A 14613-nucleotide genomic window follows, 5' to 3' on the forward strand; every position below is an offset into this window, starting at 1 on the left:
TTGTGAGTGTTGACTTGGCGCTGTTAAAGGTACCTTTTGTAATTACCCCCTGGAAATGTGATTTCAGCTTTGACCACAAGAGGCAGCGTTTTATGTTGGGATGTTCTTAGATGTGCACCAATCTAAGAATAAACTTTTTTTGTTTTTTTGTTGTTGTTTTTTTTACAGTAAGTCATTTAAATCTAACCTTGTACTCTTGCAGTAGCAGAGGAAGCTTGTGCTGAAAAGGAACCCAAAAATGCTTTACAGTACAGTGAGATATTAAATTGTGATGTTATCTTTAGTTCTAATAGAAATAAAAGTATATGTATTTTTATATATGTGTATCAATATGAAGATAACAAAACGGTTAATAAAACTCTGTAAGAAAGGTTTTCTTTTAGATTATCACAGTGGCTGGAATTATGTACATCTGATGACTTTAATGACTGGCCTGGTTAAACAGGGAAGGTACCTGGTTTGACTAGCTGCACTGATGTCTAATCAGAGCAACACATTGACATTATGGATAGACGGTAGGATGATAGTTTTAGTAAAATTAGGATAAATAATAAATCTCCTCATCTTTGGTCTTTGAGAAAATGTGGGCATCTTACCACAGCTGTTTATGTCCTGCAAATAAATCCCTCTTTCATTCTCAGGAAGCTGTATGCCTTTATAAAACAATATGTAGAAAAAAAAGTAATGAGCTTTTTAACTTTATAATGCATTTTCACTTTCCAGGCAGTTGTTGGCTCTGGTTGTACATAATTTAAAGCATTTTACAAAAGGGGCATAAGAACTATTCATTACAGTGGACATTACGAGGCCCTAATTTGCGAACCTATTCACCTATGAAATTAACTTAACTGGAGATCTACCAATACATTCTTTTCATCCATCCATCCATTCGCTTCCGCTTATCCTTTTCAGGGTCGCGGGGGCGCTGGAGCCCATCTCAGCTGTCATAGGGCGAAAGGCGGGGTACACCCTGGACAGGTCGCCAGTCTGTCGCAGGGCTAACACATAGGGACAGACAACCATTCACACTCACATTCACACCTAGTGGCAATTTGAATTATCCAATTAACCTATCCCCACAAGCTGCATGTCTTTGGACGGTGGGAGGAAGCCGGAGTACCCGGAGAGAACCCACGCAAACACGGGGAGAACATGCAAACTCCACACAGAAAGACCCCGGCCTGATGGTGGAATTGAACTCAGGACCTTCTTGCTGTGACGCAACAGTGCTAACCACCGTGCCACCGTGCTGCCCCACATTCTTTTCAAGTCCAGTTAAAAATATGGATATCTTGCCTTTGTGTACCTTGTCATACTGAGTACCAGACACCCTTCAGAGGAAACTCATTTCAGCTGCTTGTGTCCTCTGTCTCATCCTTTTAGTCTTTACCCACAGCTCGTGGCTGTAAAGAGTAGGAAGATAATCAGTATATCCAGAGCTTTGCCTTCACAAAGATATTTGTTCCTCTGCATGGAGCCTGACTGTGTACACCACTGTAAAAAATGAAGCATCTGAGAATACACATTTATTTTTATTAGTAAATGGTAGAGCTGGGCGATAGAACGATAACGATATGTATCGCAATATAACTTTTACTCGATAGAGAAATTAAGCTATCACGATAGACCTCGCCGCTCTTGTCCTCTTTAAAAAAAAAAAAAAAGGTCAGCCAATCCAAATCAAGTAGCGCAGAGCCGAACCAATCACAGCCGCAGCGTCACGTCGCGTAACTTGTTACGTACAGCACAAGTGCCAAGCCGCACGTGTGTTTGTTTGGGAAGCAGCCAGCGGGTAATGGAGGAAATGAGTGTGCCGACTAGAAAAATCAACCGAGCGTGACCGAAGAGAAAACAGATGATGGTTCCAATGCCGGAGAGATTGTCGAACGGAAGAGCCAGAGAAGTTCCGTAGTGTGAAGGTATTTCGGCTGTTTCAAGTCTGACAAAAAACAGAGTAGCGTGCACTGTAAATTGTGCCGAAAGCAAGTCTGGAAATACAATAAACTGGTGCATGCGTCACACTGTGCGCCACGTTATTGTTTCAGTGAAATGAATTTCTACAATACTGTTACTGTTAATTCTACTCTCTGCAGTGTTTAAATGCTTACATATACACACAGTTACTGTCCCTCCACACATACGACTCGGTTCTGCTTCTATGCCCCAGCTTTGTTTACTTTTTCCCACCAAGGCTTCTAGACTTCTGATTGGTCAACATTTCTGCACGGTTAGGAATCTAGCGCCACCTGCTGCTTTGGCATGTTCATAGCAGCGTTTTCCTTCATTTCTGCCTTTATGTGTGGACGGGATTATTTTTTAAAACGAAAACGGAAAATCTCAGTTTTCAAAAATACCCGTGTACGTGTGGACGTAGCCTCAGTCTCTGACTGGAAGCGCTAATTCGTCATTCGGCTTTTGTCAGACTAAAGTAACTGTTAAAACTGTTTGAAAAGCTCAGCTATACAACAAGGAGAGATTGAGAATTTCCTTTTAGTTCTCAGTTTATTTGATATTGACAAAAGTTAGTCAGTTTTGTCTGTTCTTCTGTAAAACAAACTAAGATTTATTTTTAGAATTAATACTTTGTTTCTAAGTGGAATTGACAATTTAGTCTTTCGTTTGTTCTATTTTGAAACTTAAACGCTTTAGCGGCTGCCTTTTGTGTAGTTTGCAATATTTGCCTTTATTTATCTGAAAAAGTCTCATGTTCCTTAAGTACATCTACCCTGTTGAACTTATTATGGGAAATAAATATTTAAATAAAAACAAGCTGCTGATTATTTCACATTTTACTTGTGAGCAACGGCACATTTAAATCTTACAAATATAGTTATTTGGCTTATATCGTGATAGATATCGTTATCGCCTGAAATGAAAAAAACATATCGTGATATGAAAAAATCTCATATCGCCCAGCTCTAGTAAATGGTAAATAGCACAGCTCTCAGGTCTCTTTTCAGCTCAGTGTGAGAGCCTCTCACTGTCCTTGTTTCCTTTCCTTGTATCCTCATGCATCGATCAGTGCATGAGCACATTCAGCATCTAATACTGAAAAGCGTGTTTGTGTGTGTTTGTCTTTTGGATAATGCCAAGCAAAGACCACAGTCCAAGCATCACTATTTCTTTATGTTACCACCCACATTTTGATTTCTGAAGGACATTAATGCAGAAACATTTACCTCACAAATATCACTTTTTTATCATTGCTGTCACAAATCCCTCCCCCAAATAATTAGATAATAAAAAAGTATAAAAATAACAACAACATAGAATTGATTTGAATCGACTGGTCTGTTGTCGTGATGCTCAGTCGATTCTTTTGAGCTGGGATCAGATTGATGTCAGATATAAATAAATGTTGGATCGGTTAAATATTCAGTCAGGGGGAGATTTCAGGCCGGAGGAGGTAAGAGGTGGAGAAGGCTGAACTGTGGATGAAGGAGAGTGGCCGTAGGTCTGATGCAATTGGAGGCAGAGGTCGGACGGCTCGACGAACATGAAATGTGTTGGAGCTGTGTGGTCAGTTTGAAAATGTAGGTGCTGCCCTGTTCAGTCTGTTCGTCCTTCTTTATTTTAGTGCAGCTGAAGCAACATCCTAATTAAACTTTCCCTAATACTCAACTTCTGTAATAATGAAGTTATTTACAGTTGGGTCTGTAATTTTGGGCACATTTGACACATTTTTCGTAAAGCAAGCAATCAAAATGTGATTATATTGTGATTATATATTATATTGAACGTTTTACAGTCTCTAATGAGTCTGAATCATTTATAAAACTCATAAAACCTCTAAAATTGCCTCTTAAATGTTCATTATTTTTAGAAATCTTACTGGTTATCATAAAAATTATATGCACATTAAAAATATCTTTAATAAATTAGCTTTGCTGCCAGTGGTGCAGCAGATGGTTTAAACGTAATCAGGTTGATGTAGTTGAACTTGTGGTGGCTTCAGATTGATTTGGGAGACTGTTAGCACTGAGTCACGTTCATGGTCGCTTTTATTCATCTTCATCCAGATGTGTTCCAGAGAGAGTTGTTTTAAGGAATGTGTACTTCAGCTGCTTTGTTTAAGCTCATTCGACAGCTCCTTATGAGAGACCTGTTGGTGTGGCAGCTTCTGGCTGCTCGCTCTCTCAGTTAAGCTCATTAGCTGTTTGTCTTCAGCAGATCTGCAGCAGACAGAGGCCTCTCTCTGTACGCCACAACAGCAGCTTAGAGCAGCTAAGACGGGTCCTCTCGCTGTGCCCATTATCTGCTTACAATCACAAGACTGCGCCCTCTCGGCTGGTAAAAGTCATCCTGAAATCCTTTGTTTGTAGCCTGCTTATGAAAAATGTAGGGCAGTGAGCTGCTTATAGGTAGATTTTTAAGTGGACAGGATTTGGGAGGTGGTAAAAAATGAATTTATGAAGGCGTTTTAATATTGAGTGTCAGTACAGATGGCCTGCATTCACCCAGAAGGCTGTGGTATTGTTGTCTTCTTGTTACTCATGTTCATCTACTGTTAAGGCCATTTACATGTAAAAATGTTCCAGTTCTAGCTTCTCTAAAGGGCTGCTTTTCACTGCAAATAATCTCTTTTGGGGTTTTAGACCCTGGGCATGAATTACCACATCACCAGGTTAGTAATTGTTTGTGGTCATTTTTCAAGAAAAAAATGTGAAAAATTCAGAGTTGAACCTTTTACTCCTGTTTATCTTTTGGCTTTTGACTCTTTTCTGACAGAACAAAATGTCAGATTGCTCCTCGTTTCGAAATAATAAAAGTTATGGATAGCACTTTCTTAACGTTTTCAGACAGAAATTTAAAAGTATGTTAAGAAATACCAGAAATTTTAAAACGTGTTTAAAAAAAATAAGTTAAAAGAGAAGAGATGAGAACGACACGAGAAGTGAGGAAGGAATGAAAACGAGCCCTCGCTGTTCTAAATGGCGGCAGGTTGATGATATTTTCTGTCTCGGCGCCATCTGCAGCGATTTCTGGAGGATTTTATTTAATTTGCATCAAGACCTTTCCATTCCTTTTTAATGTCACTGAGAACAGTGTTTAAGGTCATGACTTAAATTAATGTGATAGATGAAACAGTTTGTGTTTGTAGTGGGTGGAAAAAGACAAACTCGCACAGTCAGAGGATTAGACGCTTGTTTGATCTCAGCTGAAGTCTTTTGTAGAGCAGGGCGATATGGCCAAAAATATTTATCACGATATATATTTGAAAATTTGCGATAACGATATAACCGACGATATAATTGATGCGAGACAAAATACAACTCCACAACATTACTAGCGCAAAAAGACAACCTTCCATTTATTTTCACTTAAACAAGAAGCTGGTTTTTATGTACATTAAAGCTTTATAAAAATGTAACAGTGCAAATGCAAATTCCTTGCTGAAAGTTTAACCAAAAGGCATTTCCAGTAGAAATGGGCTGACATATCCTGAGCATAACCATATATAATATCCACTGAAGTTAAAAAGAGGTGCATTGCAACATTAAACTGCAGTGTGCAGTACGCATTTTTCGGACCATAAGGTGCACGGGATTATAAGGCACATTAAGCGAAACAAAGCAGTCAGATAAATCAAACTTTATTAAACTCATTCTTCTTGCTTCCTCCATTTCTGTACTATTGATTCCTTAATGTTGAATTCTCTGGCAGCTGCTCTATTCCCATGTTGTTGCAGTATATTAATGACTAACCTCGTATTGTGGATGGATTATCTCAGTTGTTCTCCTGACTGAAGTTTGGTCCGTTTACAGCATCCTGCCATGCGATTGCATTTGTCTCTAACCATGAAGAACCTTCACGTTAACTTTTATAAGTGGAAAAGTGTTAGTGTTCGTCCTCCAGCTTCACTGTTTATGTTATGCTAACATAGCTGTGTCGCTAGCGATCACGTAGCACATCATTATATACCAGCTAGCCCAACTTCAGTAACCCTACAAACGTCACTGCTGTTTAGTTTCCTGTCTTCATTTATGTTGCAAGTGATAGCAGAGCTGTACGTTTGATTTTTTTCAGAAATCTCTCAGTCAGAACATGCTATATCATGCTTAGGTAACTAGCGAAACTAGCGAGCTAACTTCCGCTAGCTTCCTGCTAACTTCTAACTCTGTTAAATGTAATAAATTTAGTTTTCATGGATGCCTGGAAGTTAAACTTCATAGTTACACCTGGTAAAGCAGCAATGCTGATCGTTTTATTAAAGATGAAAGAATTTAGACAGTTTTTAACTCTCAGTGATGCTGCAGTGTTGTTTGACCTGAAGCATACGGAGTTTAGGACCCAGATTACTCCAAGATTGAAGAGCATCTTAGTCCGACAAATACGACAATAACAACGGCCGCTTGCATGTTCTGCAAAAAAATGTGCTTTGTTGTGTATCTGACGGACAAACACCAAACCAGTTCCACATCACGGAAGTGGCACCATTTTTACAAACCAATTCTGGATCATCTGTTTCACTCAACAATCGGCCATGTGCGTATGAAAACAAAGGCACTGCGCATGCGCGTTTTACTCCCATTCTATCGCGATATTTCATTTTCCTATCGTTGCCTAACATTATACCGGTATTACCGTGAACGGTATAATATGGCCCAGCCCTAGTCTTTTGTTTTGTTTGCTCTGACTTCCTGTGAATGTTAATACTAGAGATGGACCGATCCGATATTACGTATCGGTATCGGTCCGATACTGACCTAAATTACTGGATCGGATATCGGAGAAAAATAAAAAATGTAATCCGATCCATTAAATATCACGAAAGCACCTCACAAAACTTGCAACACGCCGTAACTCACCTCAGAACGTTAGCAGTCGGAGCAGTATGCATCACGTGATAGAGCGGCTGTGGCATGCGGGACCTGTCGGTGGTCTGGATAGCATGTGGAGCTTCGCTAGCAACCCGGCATTTCATCTCCGACAAAGTTATCCCCGAGAGAAGTAAAGCAAGTGTGTAAGTCCATCTCTGAATGTTTGTAAAGCATTCCTGCCTTAAGCTTAACAAACGATATATGGAGCGACTGCCTCTCCTGCTGCTACTTCAATCATGAAACTGCTTAACGATCAGCTGATCGGCTTTTCTGTCGCGAGTCCGTGTCTCTGGTTTGTTTTTGGCCCACTTTGCACCAGAAAGAGGAAACCAGCGGCTGAACAACAGCAGCACGTTTAAGCTTGATCAGCTGTTGTTAGAATGTATTTAATATTACTTTCTACTCGAGGATCTTTTTCTACGTAGCTTAGGGCTGGTAACTGTGCAGGGGCGGATCTAGCAAAGTTTAGCCAGGGGGGCCGATAGGGCATGAACAGGGAAAAGGGGGCACAAAGACATACTTTTCTTTCTTATTCTCATTTAAAATGTCGAGCTTTTAATAAATAATTATCTGACACCCAAAGTTTTAATTTTATGTAAAATGAATAGAAGTCAAATTACTGTATATAGTGACTATTAAGTCTAATATATATACCCTAGTAAGCTATAGTACTTTTTCCTTTGGGAAGGTACCATCTGTGCAGTCTGCAATTTTGTTGAAGAAAGATGTTGAATCTATTTAATATTTCTTGAAAAATAATTGATTTCTGTGCATTTTTTTTCACACTGCATCAAATTAAGGTTGATTACGTCGATTAAGCATCATGAGGTGGAGCGTGAGGGGTGGTTCCCTATTTTTTATTTTTTTTATTTTTGTTGCTGGGAGTTGGAACCCTATTAGTTAGGTTGCTTAATATTTACGCTAAGTACTCTTTAAAATACCAGAATAGGGAGGATGGTGTAGGTCTAAGTTTATTAGATTGATCAGTATTGCTGAACTATGAAATATTTGTTTTGTATACAGGTATAACAGAATAGCTTTAGTGTAGTTGTTGTTTTAAACTTGAGTATGAACTTGCAGACTTGCAAAATGCAGCAAGATATTTTAAAAAACAGTTTTGTTGATTAAAAAACACTATATCGGATTCATATCGGTATCGGCAGATATCCAAATTTATGATATCGGTATCGGACATAAAAAAGTGGTATCGTGCCATCTCTAGTTAATACCCATCTTTGCTTGGAATAATTTCTTTGTGCATCTGGACCAGCTGATTGGTTCTTCACTTCTTCTGTTTTGGAGTGGGTGGGGGTTGTTTTTGTCAAATTAATGCTCAGAACTCAATCTGTGGGCTAAGACAGTTTATGGAGGTTTACTTGTGTAGAAAATGTTATTTTTAGGCCTAAATTTCCCCACTGTTGCTGTACAGGATGTTTGATTCACTGTAAAATATGAAGCTTGTTGGGCCTTACATGTTTACTACTGCAGTATTTTTGCAGTTTAACAGGGAAAAGGGAGAAAATCATTAAGTGATTGACCTAAGATTCAGAGATTAAAAAAGTAAGCATTAAGACATAAAATACTGCAGGCTTTGGGGCATTAACACAGTACTATCATGAAAAATCAGTGAGTGCTACCCGTCCCCCTTGGAATCAGAAGCAAAATGCAAAATTTTACCTTCACAGTATTTGGTGCTGTTTATTTGTTTCTATCATGTTTGAACACTCATAGCTTCATAAGGACAGGAGGTATCTACATGAGATTTTCAGGGCTGAAAAACAAATTTAATCTCTTTAAAATCCGCAAACAAATCAGTTTTGGTTCAGCACAGTTTGTGCTGTAAATATGACCCTCTTTGGTCAGCTGGGATATTGTGATAGACTTTGGGTTTCCCAGTCATTTCTTGCAGGGATATTTTTGTCCCGTTCTCACTCCGCTGAGCGGACAAAGCAAATGACAGGAGGGGAAGTCGGCCTCCCGAACCCTCAGTGAGTCTCAGTTCTGCTGTTTTCACGCTATGAGATGAACGCAGTCAGAACGAGCTTTTTTGGGGGCGGTGACAGCGGTGGAGAGGGGTTCTGATATCTTGCCTCTCTACACCCACTCTGCATGCCCTGTAGCCTGCCCACATCATGTGTATAAGGCCCAGCTGGCACTCTGCAGGTGTGAGAGTGAGATTGAGAGCTGCTTTTAGACTCGGTGCATTTTTGTGTCTCCGTCCTGCCCACTGTCAGGGCTGCTGCTGGTGGTTGTGGTTTTGTGTACGTGGTGCAGAGGGAGTCCAGAGGGCGGAGGCCCCAGAGAGCGAAGGCTCTGCTCCGGCCTGTCCGCTGAGCCTCGTCTTGTTCCTCCGCCCAGCTCCATAATTACTAATTGGCACATTAAGGCTGCAGGAGCTGTGTTTACAACTGGAGTGCTGTGTTTGATGAGTTGGCAAAGATCAGAAGCTCCACAGAATCCAATCAGTGCATTTTTGAATTTATTAATTAAAAAAACTAAAATTATTGTCAGGATTAGATGTTATTAGCAGTGATGCAAACACTGTACTACAGAGCTGTCCACTTTCCTATCCTCACATCAGAGAGCAGTTTTTGTTTCTTTCCATAAAATCTAATTTATAGAACTGTAACAATATTTCCCCCTTTAATAATCTTTGAACCATTCATCTTCCATACTGACATATCATTTAAACAACGGTAAAACACTTGTGTCTTTAACCCGGCTGTGGTGGCACAACACAAGTAAATAAAGCAAATAAAGCAGTGATACCTCAGCATCTCTGAAACTGAATTACCGCCTCTGTGCAGCGACTTTAATCTGATCTTTGATTATCCTAAACAAAGCGTGCAGGTATTTACTTTGTGTGAACACTACGTTATAAATACTGAGAAGGTACTCAACTGGCAGATAAAACAACGTCGTCAGCTTGACATCAAAGTTAGAGCCAGTGCTCCTCCATATTAAAGCTGGGGTCTGACTCGGGTATCTCCCAGGTGTATTTCTGGCATATTCTACTGAGAGGAGGCTCCAGGGTGGATCCAGGGCATGCTGGTTAGATTACATCTCTTGCCTGGTTTGGGAACACCTTGTCCTCCACCTAGAATAGCTGGAGATAAATAGCTGAGGTAGCTGTGGGTGTGTCTGCATGGACCTGGATATGCAGCCGAAGATGAAAATGTCGATTTAATATCAATAAGTAGAAAAATGCTGAATATTGGCCCCAATAATTGGCCTAACAGTACCACTAGCTTTATCTGATTTAGATATCCATTTACTTCCAGGGTTTTATAATGCAGCACAAATAAAAAGCAGACTAATGGAATAAAGTTCACCGATGTTCTTGGAGCTGGTCTGTAATTGGACCTGTCGGATAAATAAAGCAGCGATACCTCAGCATCTCTGAAACTGAATTACCGCCTCTGTGCAGCGACTTTAATGTGATCTTTGATTATCCCAAACAAAGCGGGTAGGTTTTACTTTGTGTGGATATTTTGTTCCTCAGCCAAGAAGGAGGAAAAAGGTTGCTAAGAAACATCATCCGGTGTTTCTGCGACGCTACTTTCAGGTTCAGCATTGACATTTGTCTAAAAATGATATTTCCTACTGTTGTGTTCACACCAACAGTGATAATATCTTTATGAACGCACGCGTGCATGTGTAGGCAGCGAGCACTCTGCTTGTTATCAGAAGCTTTGCGGTTTCCTACTGTTGTCTGCATTAGGATGTCATATTTAAGTAGACGTGATGAATGTTGGTGTTTATGAGGGAGCACGCCTCTGCCACATGCTTTATGACAAATATAATGGAGCGACGGGGCTGCGCAGTTTATTTAAAATCAAAATTTAAAGAAAAGGATGACTTTGTGCTCTTGTTTCGTCGTTTACTTTTGGATTTCCTTTACAGCTGTATGGTTTTGCTTAGCCCCGCCCCCCTCCCATCAGCTACGGTGGGTTTATTTCAGCTCAAGACAACATGACAGGAAGAGAGAACGATATGTGTTTAGTGTAAGCAGCTAATGTGGCCAACAATAACATCTGTTGGCTTCTCTTCTACTTTCTGTGGTCACATGAATGACATTTTAATGCAACCAGATTCACAATAAAGCCATTCTCACTTTGTGTGTTTCTTATCCAACAACAGTGCTTAGCATGAAATAATGGCAGTCACCTCCTGTCAACACTAGAATGACTATTTGGATAAAAAGTTTGAAGTCACATGAGGCTAAAGTTTCCTGTTCTTTAAGCAGTGTTTATGAATACTTCTCCAGGCTTCTTAAAGGACATCCAAAGCTTTTTTTTTTTTTTTTTTTTGGATGCTGGCTTTTGTTCTGTTCTCTGTCAAAATGATCCCACACAGTGCTTTAATATTGTTGAGGTCCAGGCTCTGGGAAGGCCAATCCATGACTGTTCCACTTTGCAATTTTATCCAGGTATACTCCATTGACAGTGTGTTTGGGATCATTGTGATGTTTAAAAATGTAGCTGTGACCAATCGCAAGCGTTCCTGATGGTATTGCTTAGAGTCTGCATCGTGTTTTATAGATAGCTGTAAACCGGGGGTGGCCAACTCCAGGCCTCGAGGGTCGGTGTCCTGCAGGTTTTAGATGTGTCCTCGAAATAAATGCAAAAGAACCAAGTTTTGTGTAAATACTGTGGTGTTATTCTGGCTTTTGGAATATAATTTAGAAAACGAATTGTTCAACAGTTATGGCTGAAGCATGACAAAGGAAATTTTAATAGGTGCAATTTCCTGTTTTTTAAAGCTCCTCACTGTGTGATGAGGTGTCAGTGTGTGAAATTGGAGGTAGTGGTAACGCACACATCAGTCACACTCCTGGCCCAAATACTCTCCGACTGCCTGTTTGGTCTAGACAAAAACAAGAGTGCACATCCTCTGCAGATAGCCATTTTAAAAATGTGAGAGAAGAAGCTAAAGCTTTAAAGTGGTTGTTTGCACTGGTTAATCTTTAACTGGCCAATAAAAATCCACCACACACAGCTTACAGGATGCAGTTCCTTGTTTGCTCAGGCTGACTGTTTCGATCTGTTTGCTTTTCTTCTTGGTTGGCTCATGTCCACTGAAGGGTTTCGTTTGTAACACTTCCTCCTGCTGCGCTTTCTTCACGCACAGCCTGCTTTTGCTGATTCTTGTTTTCTCTCAGGAGTGTATGCAAATGTGTTGAGTTTTAGTTAAACATTAATTTTTTCTTGTTTCCAGTAAACAGACTACTTTCCTCCCCTCCCCTGTTGTCTATATTTTAAGCTAAATAACTGAGAAGGTGTCAGAAATGGCCATGTCCCCCCTCCGGATTCTCCTTTTCTCTCACATGATGTCATTTTTCTCCTATCTTTTCCTCTCACCCGTTTCCAATTATAGCTCAGCCTCACACCAGCTTCCCCAAGACAAAGGAGGAGAGCTGATTAAGTTTAATTTAGCTGCAGCTGTTAAATGGGAAGGCAGCTTTAGCAGATTGTTCACATTTGGCGAGCGGAGCCTTAAAGCTGGCAAACAAAAAGGCTGAACATCTCAAATATGTGAATGGGTGTGTCTGAGGAGTGAGAGGGTTTATTTACTCTGGTGTTAGATCACAGTTGTAATGCGTGTTCAGCGAGTCTGCAAACTCAGAGATGGATTCGTGGAACAATCGGGATTCAGGTCAGCTGCATGTGAACAGTTTGGCTTTTTGAAGCGATCAGATCCTGAGATAAAGCTGCGCAGATGTCCACATGACTCACATTTTGTTCTGCAACAGTGTGATGGGATACTTAGCTGTTCACTCCACCTTTGGACTGAGCGTGTGCAAATGAGGGTTTTTTTTCCTGTAGGCTAGAAATGGAGGGGGAAAAGTGGAAAAACAAAAGTCCAGCAGTGTTTGATGTGGCGTCAGGCTGTCCAACTCCCTCCAGGTTTCTCCACCCAGCTTTGTACTGCTGTATGTTGACACACTCAACTTTCCAACAAAGCACTGATGGTCAGGAAGTGGGAGAAATATTGAAGTCTTAAGGGCTCAAAAAAGAAGGCAGCTGGACTGCTTCAGGGTGACTTCACAAGACTGCCACGACCTGGATGACTGAGCAGCTCCAAAGACGAGAAATATTAAACTAAACTATTTTCTTTTCTTTCTAGTTTGGCAGCATTCATAACATATAGATAAATTAAACTCAGCTGCTTGTAAAGCTAATTTCTTGCGTGTGCTTTCACTATTATGATCTGACAACAAGAACTGTAAGCTCTTACATCGTTCTGTTGTGTCCAAAACAAAAATGGATATAGATTTAAAGAAAATCATGTACTCTCTGGGCAATATTTACTTTAATTTTGTATATATTCATTTTGTTTTCTTTTTTCCTTTAAAAACTTTAGTGCTGTAAAAATGAGAACAGTAGCATTTTGAGACTTTGATCTTGGTAATACTTTATTTAAAGATGGAGCAGGTTTTGGGTTTAACATGAAACAAAGGCAGATATGAAATGTAAAAGTGAGATCAGAGATCAGATGTGACATATTTGGATGCAAACTGTAATGTGATATTTGGTTTTGTCATATATCACAGTCATTTCCTAAATGCTGACAATACAACGGCAGTTTAACTCGAACCCTTTATGTGAACCGCACATCTCGGCAGAGGGGATTTTTCGGCCTGTGTTCAGACTGCAGTACGTTGTGAATGGTTTGCGTTACTGTGATACGCCGAGTATCCCCGAAAAGCTCATTTTCACTTCCTTCTGAAAACCAATTTAATTTTGTCTCTACCAGAGAGGCTAACAGAGGTACAGTCGTTTAAAAAGGGTTTGTGAAATGAGCCCGCTGACGGGTTCAAAAAAAAAAAAAAAAAAAAAGGGTTAAGCATAGTTTTAAAGATAAGACATTTTGCGAAAGTTTGACCTTATTTGACCTTGAAGAAGAGGTCAGACGTCCAAAGTAATGTGGTATTTAGGATCGCCACATATCATTCCCTGTATCCCCAATCTGATTTACCAAAAAAATACAAAGTAGAAAAGTGGCATGTGTAGGCTTCTTTAAAACATGTATTTTAAGGGCAAACACTGTGATAAATGGCTAACAGCATGGCTGACAAGGCAGTAACCAGCGCGGTTTCACAGTCATTTTCCTCCTCACGAGACGAGCATTAACTCTGCGCTGGCGATAATGCTCATCTCAGCCGTCCGAAATGAGCCTCCAGAAAGCAGCGGGTGATGTTTTGCCTCATCCATCTTTCCCCTCTCTGGGGACTGAACTCTGCGATGTGAGAGAGAGGGGGGGACATCGCTCTCACTTAGCTTTTTTTAATTGGTGTCAGTTTGTAGATGCTGCTTGTTTTTCTCGTCCTGCTGTTCTGCGTCAGTCTGGTTCCCATTTACAAACGGAGTCCTCCCAGTGCTCTTTAAAACTCAACGGTACTATCGTGTACCGTCTCCCCCTCCCCCTCTTCACACTGCACTGTTTTTGTGAAGAGCATTGTCACACCAGTGTGTAAAATACGTTGTAAAAAGAGCACACAAACACACTGGCAGTTTATTCCTAGCTGACTGTGGCTACCATGTGGTAAATGGTCAGAAAGTCTTTGGTCATCTGCAGAGCTGTTATTTCACAGACCCACACAGTGAGTTTTCCTCTGGTCGAGGGTGGGGGCAGGAAGTCGGGGGAGGGGTCATCTCGGGTCAAAGCAGAGCTGCAGGAAAATGCCTCGGTGACCGCACTGAAGCAAGAAGCTGAATGCCTGAACGCACCATCCCACAACACACAAGACTGCAGTGGATTATGGGATGTTATAGATTGCAAAATTTCAGTA

General features: G+C 40.5%; 1 protein-coding gene across 5 annotated transcripts in view; it reads left to right on the forward strand.

The window, feature by feature from the left end:
* The window catches only part of LOC146706648 (Golgi apparatus protein 1-like), a 40916-nt gene that overhangs the window by 1291 nt on the left and 25012 nt on the right, over positions 1 to 14613 (forward strand). The gene's annotated exons all lie outside the window — the stretch shown is intronic.

The sequence above is a fragment of the Copadichromis virginalis genome, linkage group LG7, assembly GCF_057382275.1.
Source record: "Copadichromis virginalis isolate Kocher_CV1m ecotype Utaka linkage group LG7, C_Virginalis_male_GT1.1, whole genome shotgun sequence".
Lineage (NCBI taxonomy): Eukaryota > Metazoa > Chordata > Actinopteri > Cichliformes > Cichlidae > Copadichromis > Copadichromis virginalis.